The 24830-nt window shown below is 35.4% G+C and overlaps 2 protein-coding genes across 2 annotated transcripts in view; one reads left to right on the top strand and one right to left on the bottom strand.

The window, feature by feature from the left end:
* LOC117394326 (tyrosine-protein kinase Lyn-like) overlaps positions 1-17361 on the bottom strand; it is a 62223-nt gene extending 44862 nt beyond the window's left edge. The window contains exon 1 of the mRNA XM_059016949.1: positions 17343-17361. The gene's annotated coding sequence lies outside the window, so the exon portion shown is untranslated. The remainder of the gene's footprint in view (positions 1-17342) is intronic.
* The window catches only part of LOC117435571 (monoacylglycerol/Diacylglycerol O-acyltransferase-like), a 34973-nt gene continuing 25640 nt past the window's right edge, over positions 15498-24830 (top strand). Inside the window, exons 1-2 of the mRNA XM_059016955.1 lie at positions 15498-15666; positions 21708-21870. The gene's annotated coding sequence lies outside the window, so the exon portion shown is untranslated. The remainder of the gene's footprint in view (positions 15667-21707; positions 21871-24830) is intronic.

Below are 24830 nucleotides of genomic sequence, written 5' to 3'. Positions count from 1 at the left end.
ACACACATCATGTTTCTAATACACCAGTAGCACACAAACATTATCGCAAGTAATGTGGACCATGTCACTGATGAAAGCACTGTTAGTCTTGTAACCACGCATGCATTTCTAATAGTCTCCAATATTAGAAATATAGAGTATATTTCAGGCCAACTTCCTCTTTTCTCAACCAGCTCAGTAGTGGCCGTGGAAACATATTAATGCATACTGCATGTCCCCTGAACCCTGATACCAGAACTAGACAGTTATGTGCTTTTTAAATTTACATTGTACTGTTAGAAATGTGCTAACTGTACACATATCATTTATAAAACTGACAACACTTACAAAACTTTTTTAAAGGTATGTGTGTGTATATATATATATATATATATATATATATATATATATATATATATATATATACACACACACACACACACACACACACACACACACACCTTTAAAACAGAATCAGTGCATTTCAATTTTTGAAATGGAAATGTTACACTGTTCCCAAAAAAATAAAAGATAAATAAAAAATTTTGTATGATTTGTAATATGTGGGTTATGTTGTCAAGGCTATTAAATGTGGTTGCTTGCAAAAAGTAAAATATGTTACAATTTCCTCTGTAGAAAAAAAAAAGCAGGGCCCCTGCTCAGAACAGTGCACTACGAGGAGATGTGCTCTTTGCCTATCAGCTCTGGTAAACAGATTTCTGTGTATAGATGACAGAGAAACCAGGGCTATAAATATATTTCAGACAAGTTACACTGGATAACGATAATGATATTCAACTCCATTCCCAAATCGTGTAGTTTATGTAGTACAGTAGACTCCATCGTGCTGACAACATAATGTTTACAGTTTTATTAGAACCCCCCTTTTTTTAAAATAAATAACTGGTCAATAAATAAAAAGACCCAAGAATGTTTTTCTACTACAGCCCTGTTCATAAAACGTATGTGCTTGTGTGCAGAATACGTCAAAATAACAAAATAAACCCTCACTGCCATTAGTGGATTCACAGTCTGTGAGGCTGCAAGACTGGGACTGCAACTGTGTTATTAGACAGGAAAGATGATCCCATTTCAAATAACATCAATACGTGCTGTACAGAGGTTTTGTCCAACGATGTACAAACCACAATAACTGAAAGAAATACAATGCACAGTGGAAATGATGTTGTCTTTTGATAAGACATGTGACATTTCGATGTATTTGTTCTCTCTTTGGCTGGCAAACACTTCCAGAAAGAGGTAAAGACATTGATCATCCATTTGGAACATAATGAGCCCGAGGGCATTTAAAAAGAAATATTATATGATGGGGAAACATATACTGGATGAAGGGATGACACTCTTCCAAACACTTAAGAGGATTAGGTTGGAAAATAGTGACTGCATTACCGTTATTCTTGGCTTGTTAAAGATTTTCAACCATATTTGGAAGACTATTGAGCAACACGACAAACAAGATTTGTTGACTTAAAATAAGAACATTTTGAGCATCAAAATATGATCTCAACAAAATGGCTTGATACACAGATAATGTTTATAGTAAAGTCTGGTCTTAGAAAGCATTTTTCAATGGTTATCCATTACAGGTTTTAATCGATTAATCACACCTGTTACTTTGGCAACTTCAAACTTGCATGGATATCAGTTCACATTCCTGCTTGTATAAATTGGAAAAGGAATAATCAAGTTACTGTAGATCTGGGAGACCAGAATAAACGTGACCTGGATTGGTTTCCCAAACATCTGTCTGGAAAGGGTTTCATTTCACGATCAGCCCGGTACAATATCATTATGTTAATACTTTGTATTACTTGTAATTGTCTTTCAATACAATCTCATATCACGAGCAAACAGATGTGATTAATTGATTAATAGATCAGATAATTAATTGGTCAATAGACAATGGCTGAGTTTACATGTTCTGTTATTGACACGTGAAGTAGTGATGCGTGTGTACGTTTGGGAGGAAAACTTGGGAGAATCAGGTTTGTGGCCAAGAGACCCGCATTTTACGTGAAAACGTCCACTGCGTCTAATCCAGACAGCATCGTGTGCATACGTGGAAGGTGTCTGGCACAGATCTCTATAATCCTACATCAACGCCGGTTTTCAGCCATGGTGATCTGCAATACCTGGGCTGGACAGCTTCATTTTATACATCTCCGAGTTGATTATCTAATTGTATCTTCAATTAATGAAACAGGAGATAAAATATTTGAAATTATATTCACTGCTAACGACACACTACCCCACCAATTATGTGAAAAACAATTTGGGTAAGATCAGTAAATAAGTGATGGAGAGCAGCCATGTGATACAGTGGTTAAAGGAATACATTATATCAGCTGCATTGCATTTTTTACCTGTTCAATATCCCATCATGCATGTTCTGTGTCTATTTGCTATGGTTAATAACTATTCTAACAAAAATTACTTACAAAAAGACCCCTTGAAGCTGATTGGGGAAAGCATTTTAGATTTGCACTCTTCACTGAATCCTGTGCAACACTAATAGTTAGTAACCATGGCGAATGTAATAACTATTGTTAAACATTATATGCTGATCGCATTAATAAATGTCAATGTAGTCAATAAATATACTCATAAAACAGGAAAAAAACCTAAATAAAAATATCTTTGTGGGTGATTTTCTTCTCATATATCTTCTTTCTGTAGAATGTCAGGAATGTTAGTATTTCACAAAAAATGGTTTGTTATGTCACAGTGTTGTATTAAATTATATGAGATTCAATAAACTGGCACAATGTATTCCTTTATGTGAAAACAATGCACTTCAATAACTCAGAATGTTTTGATGTAATAACCAGGGCTAGAAGTCAACTTTTTAAAGGCAGTAGTGAGGATTTGCTACCTGCCTGGAAAGTAGGTAGCAAAAACGATTTAAAAAATAAACACCTACCTACTGTTTTAAAATAGACTGAATATCTCAAACTATCACAAAGTAGGTCTAAGGCCTGTATTTAAAAACAGAAAGTATCTATTGAAACCACATTGTGCTCAACTAAAATCCCCAAGTTCTACAAGAATGCAACCATCTGTCATCTAAGCATTTGATATGCCGTCAGTACGATTAACCTGAGATTTCGGTAACTAACAAATCACACCCCTATAAAGCGATTTCTGCATTGTATGACCTTATAAATTTATAAGGATACAACCACAACCAAGCTGTACCACTATATTGGAGGCTGTGTGGTCCAGTGGTTAAAGAAAAGGGCTTGTAACCAGGAGGTCCCCGGTTCAAATCCCACCTCAGCCACTGACTCATTGTGTGACCCTGAGCAAGTCACTTAACCTCCTTGTGCTCCGTCTTTCGGGTGAGACGTAATTGTAAGTGACTCTGCAGCTAATGCATAGTTCACACACCCTAGTCTCTGTAAGTCGCCTTAGATAATGGTGTCTGCTAAATAAATAATAAATATTTAAAGGTTTCATGTCATGCCAATTGGTTTGTTCATAAATATGTATGCTCCCACCCTGCCTTTTTAAATTCCGTATAATTTTGAAGAAATTAACTAAAATAATAACAGAATAAGGGATCAACCAACATTAAAAAAAATTATAGTTTGACGGTGCAATATATATATATATATATATATATATATATAGCGTATGTATATATATATATATATATATATATATATATATATATATATATATATATATATATATATATAGTAAAGTTAAAGCACACGTTTCACTAGTTAAACAGGAGAAGTACACAAGGTAGTGATAATCTATTATAAAAAGAAAACAGATACATAAATTAATGCACCTCAAGATTGTATTTGGGCTATTATCCATACTGATAAAATAAGGAAGCCGTTACTTGGATCATGGTAACGTTATCTATTTGCGCCTTTTTTTCGTAGTCAGAATTTTCATAAAGTAATAAAATTATCTACCTATTGTGTGAAACCAGGGTTAACATTATAACAAAACCGGAGCAGACAATTTACACAACAGATTACATTAGCATTTTATAGACACTGAATAAACTTAATATCCTGTTAGATCATTGCCTATTATCTTAAAAAAAAAATCAATGTTTTTATCAGTTATTTAATTTTACTTTTGTTCTATAAAATAAACTTCATACCTTGAAATTGTATCCACGTTGTGATTTGTGACAGTATTTGTACTCCACTGTCCAACACGATTTGCACTGTGGGCCTCACGCATCTCTACATGGGGCGGTACAAACCTCAGTCATCTACAAATCGGGAAGCTCTATTAGCAATGGTTTCCCGCTTTATGAAAGATAACATACGTGTTTAAAAAACTAATACCAGTATTATGTTAGAAAGTGGTACATCGTCAGAAAGTGGTATGCATACCAAAACATGTCAGATTTTGGTACATGTGCAATCAATTGCGATCTGATGGGTGTTTCACTAATGTGAAAAGGAGGTAATTTTTTCACTTTTTATTGAGTGTTTTTCAGCTGTGCATAAGTGGTACATGCTTATTTAACTCTTTCAGGACCAAGCATTTTTCAGTGGGATGTTTCCGCAGGACCAGGCATTTTTTGACTGTATTTGACTCTCATCCTACAAAAATTCACTAAAAATCTATTTTTTTACAGTAGCATCTTGGAAAAGGTGCCCTTTTTTCAGAACACTCTGGGGAACATTATAAAGTACTTCAGAAACCATACAAACTTTGCTTATTTTTCTTCCCAACACAATATTTAAGCAATTATGGACACTACTTGATTATTTTCTCAAAATAAATATATATAAATAAAATAATAGTTATTCATTCCATTATTATCTGTAGTAAGAAATGTACCCGATAACTTTAGTTCATGAATTGTTTCCTCCATGAGTCACATAAACTGTTGGAAAAAGTTGATCAATTAAATTTTCCGCGGGAGTTTAAATATTGTTACATTTTCTTTGCACACAGTACAGTAGCTACATTTTATTCATATCCCGAATTAGTTTAAATTGTCTGATTTAGTGTCCTCCTCCATACAAAGCTATAGAGCCATAAGGTTTGTAGTAAAAACACAAAACAAATGTTCATTACACTTTTTTTTGCAAACTTAAACTGGAAACAGACAATGAATTTCTCTAAAAAGAAAAAAACAATTCACCACAAACAAGACAAAATGAGAAGTCCACCCCAAAGTTGCAGAAGTATGTACAAGACATGTACAAGACCCAATGTATTGGCTATTGCATATGATACATATTCACATACTATTTTCTTAATGGGGGAAAAATATGATAACTTAAAAGATAAAAAGGACCAAAAACAGCATAACGTACCAGATTTGGACAGGCACTTCTGTGTTTTCAAAGAGGAAGTTGTTTAGAAGTTGTTTAGACATGTGCGAGCAAGCTCAGTGCGCTGTGTACCACTTTTAACCTGAAAATAACACTACACCGGTAATTATGTACGTGTTCACTCAGGGTCGGTCATATAAACTGCAGTGTAAGGTTTCAGAAAAATGCTACTGCATAAATTTAAAAAAATCTAGTTTTGGGTACTAAAATGCTACCAAATATACTGTATGTTAACTTAAAGCTTTGCAATAACTATATCAACAATGATTTTCCAGCTTAAATATGTACACAATGTGATATCCTGCTGCTTCCAGCTTGTAAATATGGCCGAATCTCCAAAAAATGTCATTAAAGTTAGCAGTTAATTTGTCATTTAAAGTATGCCTGCTGATTTTTCATGTACTGCTATTACAAAAACCACAGTCAAGGTAAAGTCATAAACATTTCAGCTATGTACTTCTGGCATGCAATAAATACCACCACCAACAAAACTACAAACAGGTGGCAGCACAATTGGAATTTGTTTATTTCGTACAAATAATAATTCAGGATCTTAGAAGAGGAAATTATTTATTATTTGAGTCAAACCTTATGATAAAACATATTATGAAACACTGTGTCCAAGATCACAAACTCTTGCAGTTCTAAAATGGTTTGTGAGTGTATGTGCTGTACTGCACAGCAAGCGGAAGAGGTCTAGCCACTGGCTACAGGAAAAAGACAATAATAGCTAAGGGCAGATACTTCCTCTCTAATAGAGGACTTTGTTCCTGTAAGATATTCTTCCAATATACTGATACTCTACTGTATCTTTAGAAATCCACATCAAGAAAAATAAGATAGTTAACATACCAGAACTAAAACAAATTCCTACTGTCATAAGCAGAACAACTGTAGAAACTCCTTTTTTCCATCTGGACACTTATCACTCTTCCTTAAATGCACTTTACTTGCTCTTATCTGCTCCCTATTTTACTGCGTTTAATCCTGTACTTTAGAGTACTGTAATCTGTCAAGTGTCATTTAATCTGTAGTATTTTGTATTTAATTATATCCTGATGTAACTATCACTGTCACTGTTATCTGCTCCGTTATTGAACTGTATTTTGTCATATACTTGCTAGAACCGAAGTGATTGTATTTTATCTTGCTCTTAATTGTATTAATACTTGTACTGTGATTCTTGAAATGTATTTTTGTTTATGACTAAGTCACCCTGGATAAGGGCGTCTGCTAAGAAATAAATAATAATAATAACAATAACTGTATACAAAATAAACAACTATTACAGTAGTATGTTAAAAAAAAGCCCTCATAAGGCCTAATAGAAACATAATGTATAAAGTATTTCATTTATTTAAATCACTACTATCCTACACGAAAATTCCACCTTCAAATATTTAGCCCAACCATTTTCAAAGTTCACAACCACGTCAGCCTTTCTGATCCTTTACTTATTTTATCTTTGCTACCTGATGATTCACAACAGCCTACACTACACAACCCGGTACCACCGACACTGCTTTAAAACAAAGGTGTGCTGGTTTGCATGGGAGTCATTCCAGACCTACAAATGCTCACCTGTCATAAGTAATTTGCTTATGACAATTATTAAATAATATTATATATTTTTGGAAACGAACAAGCACTGATCTAGAAATTGGTCAAAGGTACTTGGCTTTGTATTTCTATATAATTAATTGGCTACTGTATCTCACTGTCAACTTGAATTTCTGTACATTTTGTATAAAGTTTGCCTATGTTTAACCATATATATATATATATATATATATATTAGCTCAAAGAGAAATGTTATTGTGACAGGACGGCTGAGGTTGGTGACGTCAGGTAGAGTACTGCATCAGGTTGGGTACCTGCGGGTGACCCACCAAAGCGGGTCGGGTTCGGGTCGGAATGTGAACTTTCGCGGTTCTGGTGTGACTGGATTCGTTGCTTGTAAACCTGTCATTATGTTTTTGTAAATGACAGCCACAAAACTGGTACAGCACAGGTGTAGCTCCCTTTTAACTGGTGGCACGAAAGGAATAGACAAGTATTTTGTAGTAAAGTAAGTAGAGATAGTTAATATGTTACAATGTTAAAATATATCCAGACCACTAGAGAAAGCTACCACGCTGTGTAGAGATATCTGTGTGTGAATGTGAGAGCGTGAGAGGGTCAGACGACGCAGGCAGTAGGTAAAGGACAAACACTTGCGGGTTTGGGTCGGGTTGCAGGTCTTATTAAAGCGGGTCGGGTCGCGGGTAAGAAGACGATTTTTCAGCGGGTTGTGGGGTCAGGTTGGGTCCTGTAGTAGCGGGTCCGGGTCGGAAGCGGGTCGTAAAAATAGGACCCCCGCAGGACTCTCAGGAACAGGAACAGGAACTGAAACAGATAGGCAGTACTCGGGTGCAAAGCACAATGTTTACTTTTAAACAAAAATAAAAGATTTGTAACAAAAAACACTGCTCACAGAACGAAAATAAAAGGTTAAACAAAAACAAATCTCGCACACAAAAATTAACAAACACCATACTTCCTACATGCGTGGTTATTGTTTTTAGTTTTACTTTTGTTTCTTTTCCACTCCCGTCTCTCACATTCGCTCCTCTCGAACACCCTCCCCGAACAGGAAAAGCTGCAGGCTTTTATCCCTGTGACCATCTCCGAATTAACACTTAATTAGTAAATTCCGGAGATGGTCACATTCTGCTTTTTGTTTACATGGCTGACAGTCAATAATCACAGACTGCCGATCATGCATTCACACAAGCTGTCTGACAGAGACAAGCTGTTAATACCGCCCACTCAAACCAAACAATAAAAAGAAAAGGGCTTGTAACCAGGAGGTCCCTGGTTCAAATCCCATCTCAGCCACTGACTCATTGTGTGACCCTGAGCAAGTCACTTAACCTCCTTGTGCTCTGTCTTTCGGGAGAGACGTAGTTGTAAGTGACAATGCAGCTGATGCATAGTTCACACACCCTAGTCTCTGTAGGTCGCCTTGGATAAAGGCGTCTGCTAAATAAACAAATAATAATAATAATAATAATAATAATAATAATAATAATAATAATAATAATAATAATAATAATAATAATAATAATAAACAAATACAAAATAATACAAATGCACAGGGGCGGGGAGTACCCTGTTCTAAAATAAACAAACAATGTATTTAAACAGTAGGGCTTCGCCCGGCCCCCTTTTATATGTGCAGGGCTTTTCTACCGCCCTGCTACAGCTATAGATTCATATTACACAGTACATGCACATACAGCAACATTAAGAACATTGTAGGTTATAAGCAGCGATGAATATAGGAAACTTGAATTAGTTAGGAGATGTTAATATTCAACTTCAAAATCAATCAATGCTCGCCCCTAGTTGTATCATATAGCAAGCTGCACTTTGAGCGATGGGATTTCCTGATGGTTATAGAACTTCAGACTTCATTTGCCCAACAGTAATATAATGAGAGTGTTTTCCATTACAGCATTGATAATAACCTGTTACCAGGATACTTCAGGGTTTGTAAGGATTGCAGGTGATTTCCAATGAGCAGTGAGATGAGATATGAAGGAACAATGTTTGTTAACTTGAGATATGAAAGAACAAAAAAGTTTAACTTGTTGAAAATATGAAAGAAAAGCAGGCTTGTACTGCTTTAACAGTCTGCTTCCCTCTCCTGGGTCCTGCTGCCCTATACTCACTTGCACCATGACTAAATTACACAGATTAAAACCATCATTAGACTACACCATACAATTCTTAAACTTTCTATGTAACACTGACAAATGGCATTAGCAAAAAGGCAATAAACCATTTTCCTGGAATATTCCAACACAGATAAATAAAACTTAGACCTACAGCATTCTACCACATTTTTCATTTTATTAGCCATGCTGGTATCAAATTATTCAATTGTACTCCCCCCTAGTGGTCATTTATAAAACCACTGACTATTAATCATATATTAAATTGTTCTCGTACAATATTGAACAGTTTTTTGTTTATTTGTTTTATTATTTAAAAGCAGTAATTATTGGGATGAAGAATTAGGGCTCCTGTTATATACATACAAGCACATCTAAGCAACTTTGACAAGCTACTTGCCAGCAATCTCTATAGTCAACTGCCCCCTAAACATTTCTTTTGACTGTCCCCTTTTTCCAACAACAACCCGAACAATTTATGATTTATGTTTTGATATTTTGAGCATCAAACGAAACGTATCACTTCTATTTGAGAATCAAAAAAAAAACTTCTCACTTATATTTGGATAAAATTCACTACATGTGATCGAAAAATGATAAACTGTTTTAGAGCAGGTGCAGTGACTTTTTATTGTGCTGATTAACAATTGACATCACGAAGGTGCTGCAAAATGATCTGTCGATCTTGGGCAGGTGGTGTGACTCGGTCTCCCAGTTTGTGGCCTGTCATTAATAGATTGTGTCTGGTTATACCGTCTCGCCAGGTTTGAAATTGCTGGCTGTGAGCACCTATGACGGCGAGCCACAGTACGCTGACCTCCAACATGCCGATTGCACAAAGACGCTGCTCTCTTGACAGACGCATATTGTTTTTTTTTCTGTGATTTTCTTTATTGCTTTTATTCAAGCTTGCAATTCAACAGCTGAATATCCAGTGTCCAATCAACGGTCTCACTAATTAGGTAATTAAGTGCATATGCTTCAGTCATAGTCACTCAAGCGTGTCATGGTTAAGGATGAATGATCGAGTGATTATAAAGAAACCAAAAACATTTCGTCAATGTCCATCATTTATATACCTTATTTTTTTCTAAAATAAATGTGTTCTAATAGAGATAAGTTTCTTTTGATGCTCGGTATGTTATTCAAAAGAAAATAAATCAAAACTTACCTGGTCGAAATCAGCATTCCGTGGGAGGCAGTAAATAATGTTCTCTGTAATTGTTTTGGAAAGCATGAAAATTTCAAAAGTGATCCAGGAGTCAAGGAACTCTTATCTGAATATACTAATCATGTTTCTGTGTTAAACAGGTTATTGCTGTTAAACTGTTACTCCAGCATTACACACGCACTGCAAATCTTGTTTTTGTTATTTCCTTGTTTCAATTACTTTTGATATCAGCTGATAATCTCTAGCAAGTTTGTAACCTCATAAAACTGTTAATATGTTTTATTTCTAATGGTCGTAACATTTCACTAAAAAGCGTAACAAGGGCTGTGCTTCTGTCCGATTTCCAGCGTATGACTTGATCTCTTTTTTATTTGATTTAATTAGACATGCTTCAGGCCATGCAATGTCAAATTAATATTGTAAAATACACTTTTTGTACTCTGGTGTATGAATATGAAATATCTGAAACTCAGTTAATAACACTGCAATTACATAAAATAAAGTACTGTACATTTGGTACACAATAGAATACAAATCTATACACCAATTTATGCTGCTGTTGTAAAAAGCAAAAAACATTCACTACAGGACAATGAAGATTTCCAGATAGCGGCACCAATGACAGAAATAAAAGAAGAAGATTCTAAGGTCACCACCATGGATTATAAAGAGTCTTGAAACTGACACCTATACATTTTATTACACTACTTGCACTGCTGGAGTACCATTTAGGAAGGGTAGCTTTGTTGTACAGAGGAATGCAACGTCCTCACATGGACACAAACACAAAGGTTGGGAATGTTTTTACCAAGCAGCATTGGGAAGTAAGCAACCCTTTGTAAGATATATACAGTAACCCAAATTAATTGTACAAATTGTTTTTACTTGACCTATTTTCTTGTGCTTTTTCAGCCATAAGCTTGACTCTCAACAGTGCAGGGACAGTATGTTGCAAATGTTTAACCTTTAGGTTTCTGGAGTTTAGATTTAGACGCTATGGGGGACAGCACTACACAAATCAAATGTTTCCTTTTTGTGTTTTCATGGTAACTTTAAATATGTAAACAAATACCTACATCCATACAAAAACAAAATTAGGAGTAATTCCATTGAAGGCAGATGAGAGAAGTATAATCATTCTTTCAATTTGACAACTTTGAAAAAGGATATCCATCTGGAGACACCATTATTTTAATGTTGAAGATTACAGCACCAAGATAATCAGGGCCTCCCCAAGGAGGACTCAGGAACACAACGTCAGCTTCAGATCAGATGCCAGCAGCATGAAGTCGCCCTGGATAAACTCAAATCTGTCCTGCCACTCCGTAAACCTCAGCATTGTTCTGAGCCAGAGCAATTCAGACAGGGTCGATATCAATAGCGATCACTGAAACAGATTCAATGAAGTGTCAATACATATTAGACCAGACGTATAACAAAGTTTGGTTTATTTTGGCGATACCTTTTAATGGGATCAGCTAAATATGTATATGTAAAATACGCTAGCTTTCGAGAACACAAAAGTCTATTCTTCAGGTGAAACTAGGTGAGGCTTGACACCAATCTTTTCAGAAAAACAAATAGGCAATAAATAATTAAGAATGCTCTATCAGTATAATGCAGTCCTCACTTCGCTAGAGTTAAAGCTAAAATTACTTCTGGAAAACAAAATATCTTCTTTAAATGACTTTGGGATATGCTAATGAGAAGTAAGACAACATGTTTTAAATCACTGGGTACCTTGTCTTTCATTTCCCCAGCTTCTTAAATGTAAGGTTATGGAAGCATGCTGCCATTGGGGATCTACTTTTATACATGGCAAGACCAAATACATCAACATATGTTGCAGTAACTTGAAGGGGGAATATCAAAACAAATGAGGTAATAACATAAAAGGCAGAAATGAAAAACAGAGAAGCTAGAAACAAACAAATCAGTCGACTCTCAACAGGCCTTTGGGACATATCTCTAGACAAACAAACAAAAAAAAGGTAATACCCCAAAATGGCCCTTTGTAGAAATAATATTTATTCAGCAACTTACACATATATCAATATATATAGATAGATATATATAGATAGATATATATATATAGATATATATATATATATATATATATATATATATATATATATATATATATATATATATATATATATATATATCTCAATATAATACGTTTTAAAAATTGTTAATGTTTAAAGTTGAATAAGGTATGTTGTACTACAGATGCAATGCATTTTACATAATCCCTTTGTTAGGTAACTAAGACAGATGTTATTAAAATTTTAGCTAGACAGTTCGATCATATTTTCAATGTCAGTCTGGAATTTTGCATTGTTTTCTGTCTTGTAACTATGAAGAAAAATGTTTACTACTAGTTTAATTATTACCAAGATCTCACCATCACACACATTAATGTATGAGGGAGGTGGCTATAAAACCTCAGAAGGCTATAAAACCACAGACTCGGCAACAAGACCATTAGGACACCACCAGGGTCACATTAAAATCCAGAAGAAACCTGAAAAACTCCCCCCTCCCCACTCCCACAGCAGTGTGAGCTGGCCAAGTACTGGTAACTTTAAATGCACTGGCTATTATGATGAATTCAACTCTCTGTACCTTTTTTTCCTGTCAGAGCAAACTGAATAGAATTGCCCCCAACACCACAGAAAGAGTCGATGATGACATCACAGTGAAAGCTCACCTGGACACGGACAGCAATGTGCTTGGCTATCTTCTCAGGAGTGACTGAAAACCAGCCCTCTGAGGGAAAAGATTTGGAAAAGAATGACTGCAAACTGATTTTACTCTCCAGTTTAAATCCATAGATTTCAGGACATATGTATTCATAGTCTATTCAATATTACAAAAGTTACACAGCAGGCCCTATTTTACTAATGCAGTTATTTAAAATTATATTCTGCTTGAAAACACTTCAAAAATAGGGCCCATGTAGCACTTGTGTATTTATAGAGCAAGTCATTTCAAATGACATAGGATTTTTACAATCCTCATTAACAGTAGCTCAAAGAGCCTTTGCTCAGATATTAAGTTTTGACTTTTTTTGTATGCTGTAGGAAAGCCCAGCTCCTTATCGAAGTTGCCACAACCTGTAATTTCTATTGCACTTTCCCATTCCGGGTAGTGGATTTCCATGGGTATCTGCAAAATCCCTTTCTCTTACGTGACATCGCTCTAAAATGACACAAGTATATTGCAAACTGATCAGTTATGATAGCATAACTCATTTGACACATCTTTCTCAATTACTCAATAAATCGTAAAAAATGCAGAGGCTCCACTCTTGAAAAAAACAATTTAGTGAGGGGGTCAAATTAACCATGGTGATTCACTAACCAGAATGTGGAAGGTCACAAGAAATGTGAGGCTCTGGCAACTTAGATAAGGGGCAGGGCTTTTCAAAACGGTTCAAAGCAATCACACTACATTATTTGAATGAAGGCATTACGGACTACTGCAGATATCCTAAAATATAAGTGTAATGTACTTTCTCTTTAGAATGGTGGTTTGTTTATTGTTTGTAAATACATGTCTTAAAATAAAAACATTCAAAAAGCAGTAAGTGAACCAAGGTAGATATGGTTCCTGGTTTTGGGATGCTTCTAAACTGATTTTATTTTACCTATGAGATTTTTACACCATCTGTTTTCATTTTCTTAATGACACTTTCATTTTATTGCCTCTTATATTTTGCCTTTCCATAGAGAAAACACCAGCTTGTCCCCCCCCCCCAAGGAAATCAAAATCCGTCTTCGCTTTTAACTATTGCATGCATTTTTGTACGAAGTAAAGAAATTATCTGATTGACATGCCCTTCTAGAAAAAGGAAAATAAATACAATGCGCAGTAGTTAGCATGCCACAGCAACACTAAAATTAGCCGAAAACTACTGAGTGACAAGCAACTGACACAACACAATTAATAGGGAGATTCTCAGTTATATCCAAAGCACATTTCTTAGCCTAACGAACCACTTTAACAACAAAAATATACAATAAATAAACAGATAAGAAAGAAATTCACTACTGGGGGATTTCTGCCTTTTATAAAAGATCACCAACATCAGTAAATTCCCTGTAGGGACTGGAGTTCCTCCCTTCGATCTTATTTGCAGGTATATATTATTCTCTTTCAAGTAGTGCTGGGACAAATATCTGAACAAATATTTTTTTGACATCTATTCGGATACAAAAAATCAGATGTTTGTATTTGCTACAAATGACAAATACCTTGCACTTATTCGGGGTTCATACACTTTTTCAACATCAAAATTCCATACTTTTTCCAGACTTCCATTTGTTTTTCCCAGACTTGTGTTGTAGTTAGTTTCTACTAGTTTTTCGACAGTTATCCACATAGGCGGGCAGCCGCAGAGCATTATAGCTTTTTGATCCAGAGCAGAAGTTGCACCTGGCTTTCTAAAAGTATTTGTCAGAATCTGGAGGTGCACACCTAGCTAGAGACAATGGAAGTATGCAAAACTGAAGTAAGATACAATCTAAGAAATGTCCAATATTTGAGAATTACGTTGCATTATTTACAAAGAGAATATAAAAAGTTGTATACTGCAAGTATACTTCTGCCAAAATAGGATAGTATAATGGTACCAATAGTATACTAAAACTAAACCATTTTGGCACAAGTATACTTGCAGTATATTACTTTTTTGTAAAGGATTCTGATCCAAACTTCTTTATACCCTCTGTTAAATGTTGAACACTACGGGACGTGAAAAATAACAAAAATGAAATAACAAATGTGCACGCATTATATATTAAAATGTGCAAATGTTGTATATTAAACATAAAAGTCAAATACTAAATACAGTACACCCTAGCTATAACAACCCTGTTTGGGTCCAAAGACTTTTTTTCGCTAGAGTAAAAGGACAATCCAAAACGAACAATATAAGCTGCTGGCATTAGCTAAATTATTAATAATAAGAATACTGTTTTTATTCTTTGATTTTCTTTATTATTACAGTATTTGTCAATACTACCACTAATAACAGCAATGACATTGTGAATAAAAGTAGAAGAATTTGTGGCGTGCTGCATCCAGTATTCTGGCTATATCCTATTCGTTGAAGAAGACAGTACAACCCCCCCCCCCCCCCCCCCAAAAAAAAAACAAAACAAAACAAAACAAACAAAAAAAAAGCGCATCAACAAAGTTTCAGTTGTGTTTCAATTGCAAATGTTAATTTAAAACTTGGTTCATTATAAAAAAAAAACAAAAAAAAAAACAATAATACATTTTAAAAAAAACCCATCAATGTCGCTTTGTCGTGCCGTTTGCATACAGCTGTGTGAGCCAACAATTTTTTTTTTAAAAAAATCAGTATTTAAACGTATAATGAAGGCCAAATAGCGAGGATGTAAATAGTATATCTACACTCGGCTGACGGTTTGGACCCGAGACTTTTGCTGCACTCGGTACTGTAAGTTACAAGCAAGCACCATACATTTTATTACCTACATTAAAGAAATGAAAAAAGCCGTGTTAACATGCAACGTTTATACACACCATAGGGGCTACAGCGTTTTGTTTTGTTTTTGTTTTTTAAATCCGAGTCAGTGATACTAACTATTGTATTTGATTTTTTTTCCTGGGTTGAGAAATAACATTAACGATTTAATAAAGGTAACAACAAGATAACAACATGTGCATCTTGGTGAGCACAGTACAGTAGCTTGTAATTCCAGTTTGTAACTTAGTTTAAAAAAAACATAGCCTTCAACATAAATGTATATATTTTTACTGTCGTAGCGTCCATTTTACCCTTCGTTTCGCTGGAGCAGACATAGTCATGTGACATATACCAGTGCGCTGACTGGTTAGAATTGCTTGAGTTGTCAGGACGTTGTCAGGGGTGTTCACGGGGCAATCCTCGCGCGATTTGGTCGCACGCAATATAGTTGCTACTAGTAAATTGCCAAGACATTTTGCCGCTTGAGCTGCTGACCTGCTTTCGAGATCAATTATTATCAATAATAAAAAATAAAAATTGCGGAATTATTTTCATTCTGCCGTTATACTAGTAGAAATCCAGCACTACGCGAGTGCTTTTACTGGATGCGCCACTTAGGAATCCTCATTTTCTTTATTAAAGTGGAGAAAAGGAGGCAGCATAGATGTTAGTGTTCACCAAGACTTAGCAATTACTTTCTGGAGAGAACTATTTGAATTCCTGCTGTGAATCTATTTGGCACAAGTGTTGGCACCTACAGGGCGATCAATATCACACTGGTGCTTGCCTGCTTATTTTGTTTCTCTACAGAAAGGCTTCAGAATTATTTTAATAACTTTAAGCTAGAATTTCACTGTGTACTTCAAGAATTACAACAAAGAACACAAGTACCCAGAAATGTAAAAAGGACCAAGAGACTAGGCTGGCAAAAGTGTGACAACAAGCACAATTTAACTTCAGTGTTGTACAGCTTTTCTTTGTCAGTAAATATGAACACCTAATTTATCTGCAAGAGTTTTTTTTTCTGTTTTTGTTATTTTCAGTTTCTTATGTAAACACTGCGGCAGTGGCTACGGGAGAGACTGGAGCTATGTGAAGCTGTCACATAAATCCAAAATAATACTGAAATGGTGTTTCAATTGAAGCGGGAATATAGGGAAACAGAATAACACTGACGTGCCTTGTAAAAAAAATAGCTTTTTAAAGCTAAATATGGATTTTCAACAGAAAGAAGATGTACAGTGGTGCATCATAAGGCATTTGTTTAGAAACCATTTTGAGCGTGATTGCAAACCCAATTTCCTTTATTTATATGATCGTGTTTCAATTATGTCTGTATGAACGCAGTTACGTCTGTTTTTTTCGTTTGCATAGTAAGTTATGACACTTTTTTTGTTTGCATAATAAGCTTTTGCATGCTTTTTATGTCAATAGGCTACATAAACACATTTCTTTTCAATGTCCTGTTACTTATTTTGTTTGTACAGTTTTATTTAATCATAATATACCTGTATATAGATCATTTCTGTTCAAAAGTTGTTTTTCTTTCTTTATTTATTTTATGCAGTCGGCTGGTATATGTGCATTTTATTTTAAAATTAGTCTTACTTATTTACAGAGTTTTGGATGTGTAGTATCGTACATACCTGTACTTTGTGCTGACAGACAGCTTTAAGACGGATCTCGGCTCGTAACACTTGCTTTCCATCAATGCTATCTAGCATGCGATTTAAGGCGTGCTCCATGGTTAGCAGTTTAGTAAATATCGTCGGAATATCATTAGCCTCATTAGTGCTCTCATGCCACTTCATTTGAATACATCACCATACATTTAGCATATTCAGCAGATGCTAATGTACCCATCGTGTTATTTTTAACGCGTGCAGTGCTAACTCATGTCTTATGCTTTAAGTCGCGCTTTATCGTGGTTGATAAATACAGTATTATCTAGCACGCACCTTATCATTGGATAACATGCATGTTATTGCATAAGCATATTTATTAAATGAGGCCCTTAATGTGCAGTGAGATTTAGTGGGCGCGTTAAGTATGTGAGCCACTCACAGCAGCTCAGCGAAAGAACCCACTTAACTGCACGCTCAGTTCCGCTCCCTCTGAGTAGGCTCAGAGCGGATTTCATCAGGATACATTCTCGCTCTGAGCCGCTCAGTTACTTAACGCACCCGGTGTGTTCAGTATGTGCGCGCAAAACGCTAAGGGATGCAAATTTGTTGCTATGGTGCTAGATTCTAGAACTAGGGTACCTCATATAGCGCCAGCAACATTACATTCTGGCGCCAGGAGACATGTTTTTTTTTTATTATTGTTTTTTTATTCCTTAGCAAACATAGATGAGTTTCTCGTTGGGCCTGCACTACTCACATGACTCGTCCACACCCATCCACATACACAGGAGAGTCGGTGCGTGTCATGTGGGGAAGTGGTAGTAAACGTGACGCAGCACACTTTTACACAGTTATCAATTAAATCTTTGTTCAACAAGTCAAAAAGTTATGTGGGCAATAGTAGACTTAACAGGTAACAGTACATTGTAAAATAATGTTTCGTGTTCGCAAGCCTCTTCATTTTACCGCAAAAGTTAAGCATTGCTAGTTTATAAACACATTTTGTTGATTAAAAAATACTTGTGCTTTGGTTGGATACATATAATCACAGATTTATATTAAAACCAAATCAGTTGTTGTAGCTAATGTAAATCTAATCTATTAATACAATTCAATGTAGCTGGATTCACAAGCTATTTTTTCGGTAATACGTCGAACCTTTGGGCTACTCAGGTCTGCTGTCTTAGGTTTACGTATAGCAATTTTGGTGTTAAGAGATTATAAATATAAATATACAGCATGATTGTTGTTAATCATTTTGTGAATTAGATTTTTTTTTTTTTACAGTGTAAATAGAATATAATAATAATGACAATTAAACAACTTCTACCCACATCTAAATACCCTCTTAAGTAGACCTACGTGTTTGTTTACAAATTATTTTTCTTCTAAGAAAATAATTAAACAATATTACAGGCTGCTGAGAGTCTTACCATGGATGAGAGAGATGTGGCAGAATTTCCTTTTTACAAAATATTACAAATATGGGTGTGATTAGATATGGGGTACATTTTGTTAAAATATTTACTGTAACACAAAACAATAAAAACGAATTGAAGTGTGGTGGTGGTGTTGATAATTTAGCAACAGTAGGCCCTCTGGTGCGAAACTTTCAAAACAGTTGAGCACCAACTTTCTAAACGGTTTGCACCCTTGATGCTGTAGCTGCAGCTCATCATGTCGGCACCTTGCAAGTATGAGTCCTATGAAAACGCTGCAGTACATGCATGGAAACAGATTAGCCGAAGAATTTAGAATACTCAAATTTGATAAAGGACTTTGCTGCAACCAAAGCTAAGAAAATGTCTTTGCAGTTTATAGTCTTAAGTAATTTAGAACGTAAAACGAAAAAAAAAAAAACAACAAAAAAAAGGATTTGATAATGCCCAGGGGTTAATTTGTAAAAAGTGGCATTGCACACAGTGTCAAGTGTCAAAGAGGGACTTTTTGTTATTATTTATGTATTTATTTCTGCCTGGTTATTCTCGCCACTGACTTGTCAGGACCCACTTATATAGTCGGGCATTACTGTATTTTTCAATAGGCTTTTTTAGAAAAAGAAAAAGCTAATAAGTGATATGTTTGAAGTAGACTGGAATTCCGAGTGCTGTGAAGTTGAGAATTATATAAAATAATAAAGTCTAACAAACAAACTGAAACAAGTATTCATTAACATTTTAATATCATTAATATTATTTAGCGCATCTTAACGTTAGTATATGTAGGAGCATATGATTACATGATGCACCTATATACTAACTTTAAGATACGGTTGCTGCTGTAGCATTCATTTGATGTTCTGGACCCAATTCATCGTTACCGCCTAGGACCCCGCACAGTCTCTCCTTAAAATGAATATAAAAAATAAAATAAAAAAGATGATTATGTATTCAAACTAGTTGAATTCCTTCTAGGAATCAGGTTGGTGAAAAACACTAACTGCAGTCTTCAGACCCAAATAGTACACTTCAGCTCCAGAGAATCTGAACTGTTGCAGTTAGTCACGTAGCATCTTACCTAGATGAGACCCCCTCTGGGGAAAGGACTGCAGTGATTCAAATTACAGCTTCAAAAGCTAGGGAGCAATTTACTGGACATAAATTGCAGAGAAGAGTTTCAGAAACCAGTGGTGAGTGCAGTTACTGTAAGAAATAATCTATGTGAAAATAACGTTTCTTGAAAAAACAATGATATACATCACCCACTTAACCCATTTACATGTATTCATACTATGAATAAGCCTCTCACTATGACCTACATCCAAGTGGAATACAATTGCCTAACAAATGGGCATGTACAGTTTCATCAAACTAGATTGATATAGAAGTCGCTTCACCATTTAAATGCACTGTATTTATCAGGTCATTCTTGGCCCAGCTGTTTAGAAAGGCAGACGTTGTGAGCAGAAGCTGGTCGGGCGCAAGTACCATTCACTGGCTAAAGGCAGGTATTTGGTATTGAATGTACTTAATTGTTGGCCATTTGTACTGAAACTTAAACATGCTGTGTTAGAACTGAACCGTCATATTGAAACCAATGAAACTGTGACGCAATTGAATAACTTAATGACTGTAATGATATGTTTAGTAGTCTAACTGCATGGTTAAAAGAATGCTACTTCAATTATCCTCCGAATGTAAATAAAACCATATCTCATTGAGCGTTTTGCTTTTCTAGAAGTAAGGATTTCACCTTCTGTAAAAAAGACTGCTTATTTTTGTTTCCAACAGGCCTATGCATATCCAAAAGCTTTGACTTGGATTCAGATTCCCTTTCATGGTAATGAATATTGCCATCTGTAAAAAGTTAGGAATGTTTCCAAACCTATAATGAAGATAGCTAGAATAAGAACTCATCAGGCAAATAGGCATTCACTCAGGAATTCGTCATTTCCAATTTTTTAAAAAATTTTTAAAGAGAAAATATCTAGATAAAAAGATCACAACACAAGGCTTTTCTAATATTTTTTATGAAAAACATGCTAATCATTACGCTTGGGTTGATATGGCAAACAATTTCCCACACAAATGTATTATATTTTAACTACTGGCACCTCTAGTTTAAGACTTATTTCTTTGTAGAAGCTATTTTGTTTTGTCAAAATTGAATTGTTTGATAAACAACATGCAAAAAATAAATATGATCATCACTTTATTTTTGCTGGTTGCATAAATCACAGAGATGCAGAAGTCAAAGTAATTTAGTTCTTAATGTCAGTTCTTAATGGAAAACTGCATACAATAAAAAATAAAAATCAATTCAATTGTTTTTAAAAAAATAGCATTTCCTTTTACAATTATTGAACTTTCAATGCAATAAAGTTATGTACTACTAAAGAAAAACAATGACTAACCTCAGTTAGGTCAGATTACAAAATGATAAAAAGCCATTTTAGTTACTTTCCTAAATTGTATCATTTTTTAAAAACTCAGTTCTTACATTTTCTTTGCACCACACTTCAGATCCAGTACTTCATAGGCTTTTTTCAAAGTCACAACAGGATTCTCCTCAGAATCAAGTTCGTGGCTGTACACAAGAAAGTGAAACATGCAATAAAAAGGCTATACACTGTTTGTCCTTAAGATTGCTATTGGTACTGTATGGATGCTTAAGTCTTGCTGGCTTACAGAACACCCCATAGTAATTAGATTAAGTACGTCAGTAACATACACCCCCTGCCACAGCGGTTTCCCTATATATATATATTATGTAATCAGGAATAGCAGCTGGCAAGAATGATTCTATGGTGACAGATACAACCGGCTGGATTCTGCTACAAAAAATATCAAAATTCAATTGTGACAGTGAGCGAAGGAATTCGAACTGTAACTCTCCCTTCTTCCCAGAAAGGGCGCTGTGTAATGTTGGTTGTATGCTTCCTCCTAGATGGGCAGCCTCGACGGTAGGTAGAAACTGGAAGGTGACCATATTAGGGGGAGCGTGTAGCTGTACGCGGAAGGACTCCCTTGCAATCAGCCACGGGGCAGACAAGGATTGGAGAAACCATGGCGATGGGTTGTTTTCCTGTACATTCCATGCAAGTGTGAAGGTAACAACATTTCTGGAATATTCTAATTTTATGCTTAGTCCATGAATAATAAGCATGACAAGAGGGTTACATCTCTTGTATAACTTGCACTTCTTGTATACAATGCTAGCGAAAACATAATATTACACTGCATAGAATAGTATAACCAAAGTACTGTATATTGCACACCTTGTATGTAACATGCTGTCTATATATAGCAAACATAAATTCTCCTGAAATACTCAGACATTATGGTAATAATTTTCAATGTGTCACAAGGTACTAAATAGCAAATTAACACTACAGTGTGACTTTCAATTACCTGCGATTGGGGTAACTGCACATTTCCTTTTTTTTGGTTTTAAACTACTTGCCTGTGCTTGATCTTTGCTTGTTTCTGTTCTGGAGGGTTATCACCTTCATCTTCCTTTTCTCCATTCCCATGACTGTCCTGTACCACTGCTCTACGACTCAGCACTCCAGGCACTTGCTGTGGATCTAGTGCCAAACACAAGATGCATTTAGTAACGGATGGCTCACATTACTTTTTACTGGCACTTTATTATCACATAAAATAACTAAATTAACTCTCCAATACTGCCACTACAGAAACACAGCCATTGCAATGCAATAAAACCTGTTGGATTCAGAAACAATGACTATGGCCATGAGTACACCTAGTCTATAGAGTTGAGTGCATTCTGATTTAGCATTTTTTTTTTTTGTTTCTGCTAAATTTGTTATAGAGATGTAATTATCAATCATAAACAAGGGCTCAACTGTAACTTGACTGACAGCACTGCAGTGATTCTAAAATGTGTAGAAGGGTGTGCATTATATTCTGATAATGTTTACTGGACACCACCTGTAATTGAACTTTATTGAGAGAATCATAGAATACAACTATGTACCATATGTAAAGAATATGTCAAGAATGTGAAAACATGTGGTCTTTATCATTAACGGTATACACTGTAGCCACAGTTTAAGCAGCAGGGAAAGGGTTTGTTTTTACAGTGAATGGTCTTTCACATCAAAGCTTTATAGCTACTCCGTTTTTGTTTCCTTGACCACTTGTTTACTCCAGTCTAATTTTAATATTTTAAGCTCTGACTGAGTCATGCAGTTGTGCTGTGGTGTTGCAAGACGACAGGTCATATAAACTGTTGGGAGTTGCATTTGGGTATTTTTATTCTAAATATGGAATAAGCGAGAAAGCAAACCAAAACATCACACTTTTGATACAGTTGTACTAAAAGTACACAAAAGTTTTACATGAGAGCTCAAGTGGGTTAATAACTACTACCCTGGATTAATGATACTTTAAATCCCTAATAATGATTGTCAGTGCCTTCAGTATCAGAGTTTGTGAGCGCAAATGAAGACCACCAATATTTATGACTTTTCTTTCAAAAATGGATGTTAGAGCTCCAAAGCAAGTGACACTGCCACTGGTATATATTCTCCATTTTGAGTGCTTTTTTCAGTTATCACATGATAACAGGACTTGGAATCCCAATTAAAATGAATCATTCCACATAGCCAAGTACAGAAATAAATGTTATTTTATAGTAAACATAATAGAAATGTTCTGTAGTGGGCATTACTTTGGCAGATAACCGACTGTCCACATTGAGCAATATTTTATTACTGGATTATAGTGCATGCTGTGTCTAGTATTGTTGCATAAATAATATAAGGCGGCACATACAAAATACAAACCTGCTGGGGCACTGGAGTTTCCACCTGAAGAAGCAGGTCTTTTTTGATTAACTCCATCACAAGGCTCATTCTGATCCGAACAACAGATCCCTTGGCATTCACTTTTATCATTACTAGTTTGTTGGCAGGCACTGTGGTTTAGAATTACTGACATTTTATTCTGCTCTGGTTCATCTGAATTAAGATTTATCAGCGTAATCCTATGTATAGCCTCATTGGGACACTCCTCGCTCACTTCTGGATTCTCTTTAATTTGTGAGTTGCTGAAATCTCTGGCTGGAGGCTCCCAGCCTAAGGCTTCACTTTCTTTAGAGCTGGCTGTCTGCTGTGTTTCTTTTAACTTGCCTCCTGCTTCTGTGAAACTGCTACAGGAATCCTCTACTGTCCAACCCTGGGTGGCCCAGTACTGAAACTGCTCCCAGTAATGGCAACAGAGTTCATTAGCATGCTGTTCCCATTCAGTTTTACAGTCAGGGTCATCCCAGGGGGGCAACAATTGACCCTCGGAATATTCAAGATGCTTTTCCAACCAGCTCTGCCAAAGAAGTCCTTCACCCTACTGACTCCAGTACCTGTCCCAGTCGAGAGTGACCCGAGGTTCCCCAGTATCATCAGGGACTTCAGAGCAGCTTTTATCGTCTAGGGTAATGACTGGATCACTTTGCCTTGTGGATTTAGCATTGCAGTGACTACCACTCCACTCTTTTTTTTAGTCTTCCCAAGACCTTCTGATAGCTGATGGTGAAAATAAGTTAAATAAAATGAATACATTTTGTTTTGGTTTATCAACTTGACTTATTCTATACTTTTTGAAATAAGAAGTATTTCAAGAGTAATTAACGTTCATATTTTGTAAAGTAATGCAGTTTGATTGCATACAACTACTAGGTGCTCTATAAATACAAAAATAATTTGCCAAATATACATTGTACATCCCTTTCTTAAAAAAAGCAATACATAAAGTACAGTTTACATATTTCTGGAGCAAAACCATACTGTGTAACATTTAAAAACCTATAACCTTTTAAACTAAGAACTGTTTGGGGTGTAATTTGCATATTGATTATTAAATCAAGTATAGAATTATTTAGCAACCTGAAGGTATGATGGGTTCAGCCTGAAAACTTATGTCAATGGCTTTGTGACTACACCTTTCAGTATGAATTGATATATTTAAAATAACACTCTGCTTAGCAACTAGTGTGGCTGACATGTTGCTAAATAAATAAATGAATAAATAAATAAATAAAAAATAAAAC

This window comes from Acipenser ruthenus, chromosome 3, assembly GCF_902713425.1.
Source record: "Acipenser ruthenus chromosome 3, fAciRut3.2 maternal haplotype, whole genome shotgun sequence".
In the NCBI taxonomy this organism is placed as follows: Eukaryota; Metazoa; Chordata; class Actinopteri; order Acipenseriformes; family Acipenseridae; genus Acipenser; species Acipenser ruthenus.
This window is presented reverse-complemented; position numbering and strand designations above follow the sequence as displayed.